This window comes from Rhagoletis pomonella, unplaced genomic scaffold (assembly GCF_013731165.1).
Source record: "Rhagoletis pomonella isolate Grant_MI unplaced genomic scaffold, Rhpom_1.0 Rhpom_scaffold_00002, whole genome shotgun sequence".
Lineage (NCBI taxonomy): Eukaryota > Metazoa > Arthropoda > Insecta > Diptera > Tephritidae > Rhagoletis > Rhagoletis pomonella.
This window is the reverse complement of record NW_023458556.1, coordinates 52,418,711-52,425,268: the sequence shown is the minus strand read 5'-3', so window position 1 is coordinate 52,425,268 and position 6,558 is coordinate 52,418,711.

The window sequence follows — 6,558 nt, the reverse complement described above, 5'->3', positions numbered from 1 at the left end:
TTTTTTTTTCGTTTCGCGGGATGTTTATTTCAAGACGAAAATGATTTACGTCTTCTCTTCATAACACTGTACGGCAAAACCAACTTTTTTTCTGGGTATTGGACCAAACCAATTTTTTTTAAAGAGATTGAGTCATAGGTAAAAAAGTAATTTCTTTGTTTTTCGAAGTTAATAAAAAAAAAACAAATTTAAATGAAAAAATACCTTTCTTTAATAAAAAAAAAATATTTTAAACCAAAAAATTACTCATCGATTTTTAAAAACGATTAAATCTCCTTTTCTTCTGATATGCATATTTGTATACTTCGTATATAAAAATTTGAGAAAAAACACATTTACAGGAAAAAATACCTTTTTTTATAAAAAAATATTTTAAACAAAAAAATTACTGACCGATTTTTAAAAGGTTGGTATCTTTGTAAAGGCGAATAAACCCCCTTTCATCTGATATGCATATTTGTATACTTCGTATATAAAAATTACAAACAAAAAAACACTTATAAATGACAAAATACCTTTTTTTTATAAAAACAAAAATATTTTAAACAAAAAAAATACTACGATTTTTTAAAAATTGGTATCGTAAAGGCCATTAAACCTCTTTCTTCTGGAATGCATATTTGTATACTTCATATATAAAAATTTGAGAAAAACCACATTTGAAAGGAAAAAATAACTTTTTTTTATAAAAAAGAATATTTTAAACCAAACGAAACGAGACGAAAAAACATAAAAATCCCATATAATTTGGTATTATGAGAAGACGTAAATAATTTGCGTCTTGAAATAAACGAAATAAAAGTCCCGAGAGACGAGAAAAATAAAAATCCCATATAATTATTATGAAAAGACGTTAATAATTTCTATCTGAAAGTAATCGTCCCGCGAGACGAAAAAAAAAAATATTTTGTCGTAGGTAATTATTATACAAAGACGAAAAAATGTCTCTTAAAATAAGGCAACGTTTGTTATCCCAAATATTAGGATAATAATTATTTTGGGTCCCTGATTTACGTACATCCATACTTAGATATGTATATACTGAATAAAAATTACAATTTCTGCGAAAATTCAAACCAATTTGAATAGGGTTTCCATCATTCAAAATTAGAAAAAAATAAATTGACAAATTTTTGAGCATTATTTATTAAAGGACCTTTTTAGGCGCGACTACTAACACCAAGTGCCTAAAGTAATAAACTGATGGCACTTCAAAGCATGCTCGGTAGGGTGGTCCAAAAAGAGTAAAGACGGAATTTTAATGCTCTCACCCCCTAAGATTGTTCTATATCGAAAAAGAGTATACCCAATATTTGGAGGTGGCTCAAAGCGCTCACATTTTTAAACGTACATATTTTATATATAAAAAAAAAAATTCGTAGACTCCTCTTTCTCCTGCAGAGAAACAGAGTTTGCCAAACGAAAAATATTGATTTTTAAGAATTTTATACCATTTGGAAAGTTGTTTTTTCCATATAAAATACATACATGGTAAACATTGAGCGCTTTGAGCGACCTCTAAATATTTTTTTATTTAAAAAAAAAAAAACAAAAAGGGATATACTTTTTTCGATATAGAACAACCCTAGGCGGTGAGAGCATTAAAATTTCCCCCTCTTACCGAGGTATGTATTCAGATCCTATTAATAAAAAATATTTCGAATAGGGTTGCCATATAAAATTTTGGCTACATTTTATTACGAACTTATGATATAAATCTTTCAATAATACTTATTTTCTCTTTGCTTAATGCCAACTAAAAGCCTACTCATTGTAACTGAAACCTTGCAGTTCCACACCTATGTATGTTTGTATAACAACAATATACTATAGTTCCAGAGCTACTTGGTGCTTACGCAATATACTGAATATGTAATTTGTTATGCGGAGTGCATTTAAGCAGCTGTTGACTTAGCTATTGCTATTGTTTTGTGGTTTACTGCTATTTTTTGCGTGCAGCAATATGTAAGTATGTACATTAGAACGAACCATCTTACAAGCAAAGAAAAAAGTTCGCCGTAAACCAATAAGTCTATATTAGTTTTGCAAGGCAATTTCGAACATGTTTTTTCTTTGGAGAAACATAAGTAAAGGTCGCTTCTTTACAACTTTCGGTGACACCTACACTCGAAAAGAAATTATTATTTTTTAAATAACTTCACTGTAGTAATCAAAAAGCTGCCTTAGAAAAAGCTTGATTATTTTTGGAGAGCTTTAAATTACTGGCATTGGGGTGGTAAGTTAGAACTCCGATCTAATAGGTAAGAACTAGGACGATCTAATTGATTTCGAAACAAACAAATTTTCTACTCGAGACAGAAACATCGATATATTGTACTTTAAATGCCGAAGATATGACGAAAACTGACAGAAAACGAACCCCAGGTTCGGCCTAAAAAATAAGTTTAAATTTCCTTCAAATCGAAATACTTTCTTAGTAGAAGTTTGATGTTTTTTGGCGAGCTTAAATTTATTCGCATTAGGGTGGTAGGAATTGAGTTTTGGTGGGTAAGTACTAGAACGGAGTACTCCTCGAGAAATACACTCGGAGGTTTGCCATTGCCTGCCTAGGGGCGACCGCTGTTTAGAAAAACCCTTTTTTCTTTATTTTTTTTTGATGTTGCTTTGACCAGGGCTTGAATCCAGGGCCTTCGTAGTGGGCCCCGAGACAATGACATCTATATAAATCATACTTTAAGATTCGACAGCAAATGCCGAAGATTTGACGAAAATTTTAAAAAGGGACCCCCTACGTATCGTTTTTTTTTTGTTTTTTTTTTTGTTTTTAAATTGTAAAGTCTAATGTACATACATACATATATGTACATATCTGATGAGTTCGACGTGCGCCCGTTTGACTATATTTGCAGTAGTTGCAGTTATACAAATGCAAGTATGCGCATGCAACTCCTGCGGTACACTTGACGTGCTTCTTGGCTGCCACCGCCGGCGGTCTATATATTTTTGTACAACCATGTAAATAGGTAAACGTTGAGGAGCATTTTTAACATTTTCTTTATTATTATTTTTACATTTACTTCTTCGCTTTACGGCCACCGCTCGCTCCATCGTCATGTAATGCACAGCTATTTTCTTTGGCGTTTCCCTCAGTACGAGTCTCTTTGTGGCGCGAAGTAATCGCATTTGCATAAAACTTCCGCATTATAATTCGTTGTCGTTGCCACCTGCCTCTTGCATTTACTTTCAAAAACATCGCAGAAAAAAAATAACAAATAAATACGACACACCTTCGAGGAGCTGCCTTTTGATATTTTCATTTTCTCAAATTTGCTTGCATAAATTGAGTCGAGTTGGTGGATGTTGACTGGCCAGCAAAGAGGGCGAGGGAGAACAAAGTGTAGAAGGTGTGGGAGGAGTGCAGAAGTGAAAGATGATGACGTTGACGAGCAAGAGAGTACAAAGTACATTAGAATGGGAATTTTCATTTAAACGCCTTAAGGTATGCTTCTGCTCCACTTGCCGTGTAAAGAAATGAAAAACGAAAAGCATCGGTATTAGATGGTATTTTGTGGAAAAGTGGCTTTGGAAACGAGGTCGTCGTAGTAATTCAATATTTACTTTAAAACTTTTACTTTATTTTGTTCGTCGAAGAAGTGTTTTATTGAGAATTAACTATATGTACGTACCTGTGTACATATACATATGTATTTATAAGTACATATACTATACATACATACAAATATGTATGTCTGTAGGTTAGCTTTGCGCTTTCAACTTCGAAATAATAACACACACCATCCAGCTAATACTTTATGCCCTTTATGCTATAAATTGCTGATATCCGTATTTTTTTCATGTGCACTCAACACACACACTGGCCACACTGGCACAGCCTCAAAAGCTATATATTTTACTGGCACAAACTTGCAACACGAACTGTTGCGACCAGAGCACAGTGGTTCAGCTTGTTTGGAGCAACGGTCAAAACTCGTTTTCTCGTAAACTAAATAATATTTCGTAATAAAATTTGGTACTCTTGTTACTCTTTGTCCAGGCTAGGTTGGTAACTACGCCTGCCCTCCATATAAAAAATTACTAAAAAATACTAAAAATTGATATATAGTTCACTCTAAGCAAAAAATGTAATATTTAACTTTTTTTTTTAAATGGACGTGGTCAAGTCCAATTATCATGAAATATGTGTACCCGCCTAGCCGATTTCATCCAAACTTAGTACATTCATTACTGTTAGCCTCATTCAAAAATTCTTTGCAACTTTTTGGCATCGGACAATAACCACGTTGACCGCCCATGTATTGGTATTTCGAAAGGTACAAACTTTACGATATTTTACTATGTAATAACGCTAAATCTCCCAGGTTTGTATTTTGAAAAATTTATGAGCCGAAAATTTGTTTTTATAAAATAAATAAAATTTTATTAAAAGGTTGTAGCTATGGTACGGCTGAATTTAAGCTATATTTTCACAAAAAAAAAAACCAGAAAATGAGATGATATAAACGTGGTAATAACTGTATTTTGCATGTAATTCATGGAGTATTTGAGCAAAATTAATATTTGTAATACAAGAACTAACACATTAACTCAATCAATATGCGGTTGATTTTCTTTGAATATTCAAAATGTTTTTGAATTTAAAACCTTTATGCTAATTTTCCATAAAAGTATTGTTTATGTTATCTATCACAAAAACCACACAAATGAAAATGTTAAAACTTATAATTATCTAGGAAGATTCAACAAGTTTTTATCAAAGTTTCTTACTTTTTAAGAAATTCATGTCCTTATGGAAGAAAATGCGAAAGATCGTTCCGATGTAAAATTCAAAAAAAATCAACGCGAATTTTCAACCTTTTGAAGCTTGCCCTTTATCATACTAAAATTTCATACATATAAAGCAAAAAATTTTCTAAAAACTCAAATTAAGAAGTTAGAAATTTTGATACAAATTTATTGAATTTTCCTAAATTTTGTACAAAGTTTGAAACTTTAATTTATATCGCTTTAGCGATGCAGTCTGCAATTTGGTAGCATGTTTTGGTAAAAATACAACTTCTGTCTCATCCAACCAATTCGAATGCTTGATTTTCACGTTTCTTTTACCCTATGAGCCTCTTTCAGATACCGTGGAAGCCTTTTACATATATTTTTGACGCACGAATCAATATCTAGCCTCTAATAGATGTCCCAATATTTTCTAGTTTTTCCCACTTTTGTACCAGTCACTAGGTACCAGAACTCAAACACTTTATTCCTTGAAAAGGAACAGATGTATGATTAACCTGTTAGTTAATAAAAAAAAGTAATCATTATTATTTTTTTAACATACTTTTATTAGCTGTTAAAAAAACTAAAAAGTTAAATTTACGGCAAAATTTCTTATGGAGTTATTTGTTTCCATCTAAGTAATACACGTTATCAGATTGACCCAAATCGGACCATAAATACGGGTTTTCAAATATCTCGACACCTGCGCCACCTAGCGGATCAATGCATATTTCATATTGCATTGCCATCGGGCTCTGAGCTAAGTTTGCAGTTTCAAGCTTCTACCTCATCGGGAAGTTGGTTAAAATGGATCTCAATCAAATCCACAGGTGAAAGTAAATAAAAACTTGTAAAAAAAAAATATTCAGCTAAAGGTTCGGCTAGTAACGGGCGTCCATCAAATAATCGCGCAAAAAAGTCCAGATGGCCTTTCATTTAAAAAAAAATTGTTTGTGGCGCTGAGTGGCAGGGCTTTTAAAAGTTTATGTAAAAAAAAAAAAATAAAAAACAAGTAGTTTTTAGCAAAAAAAAAAGCCGACTTAAACAAAAAATATATATATCTGTATATTTCATGATTCAATTATTAGTATGGGACCACCTCTGAGACACTACCTTTCCGTTGCAAAAATAATTATCGAAATCGGTTGACGTGGTCCAAAGTTATGCGGTAACATACATAAAAAAAAAAATAAAATAAAAAAAATTTTCCGACGAACTGATAACTTCCTCCTTTTATTAAATATTGATAATTATTGTTCTAAATAGGAGCACTTACCCTTTGCATTACAGATTTTCTTGAATGAATTCCGTGTTCCTCATAAAATAAATATAAAAAAGTTAGAAGTGTTGAGTCACTCAGCACACGATTCACAATGAAAATGTGTTTTGTCAACTTTCGACAGTAGGGGAAGTAAGCTAAACAATTTTTTATCGCAAACAAGATTACACTGAAATACTATTAATAATGACTGATTGCCTGTCGATCAATCACAGGTTAGACAATGTGTATATTTTTGAGTTTTGACCTCCGGCTGAACCACTGTGCATAGCCAAAAGGAAGCGATTAGGGTGAGTTGGCAATTTTTTTGTCTCAAATAAAAAGGGAGAAAATATAATATTAAAACAAACGCAGAAGAAAGCACATGAAAAATTACACTTTGATGTCAGATGTTGCTTCAGCTCGCCAAAGGTCCAGGGCTCAGGGAACACATACATATAGGAATATGTTTGCATGTATTGTATGGAGCTCTGCAGACATTTATACTTACAAATGGGCGAATCCAGCAAAAAGTCTACCGCGAAAAAAAA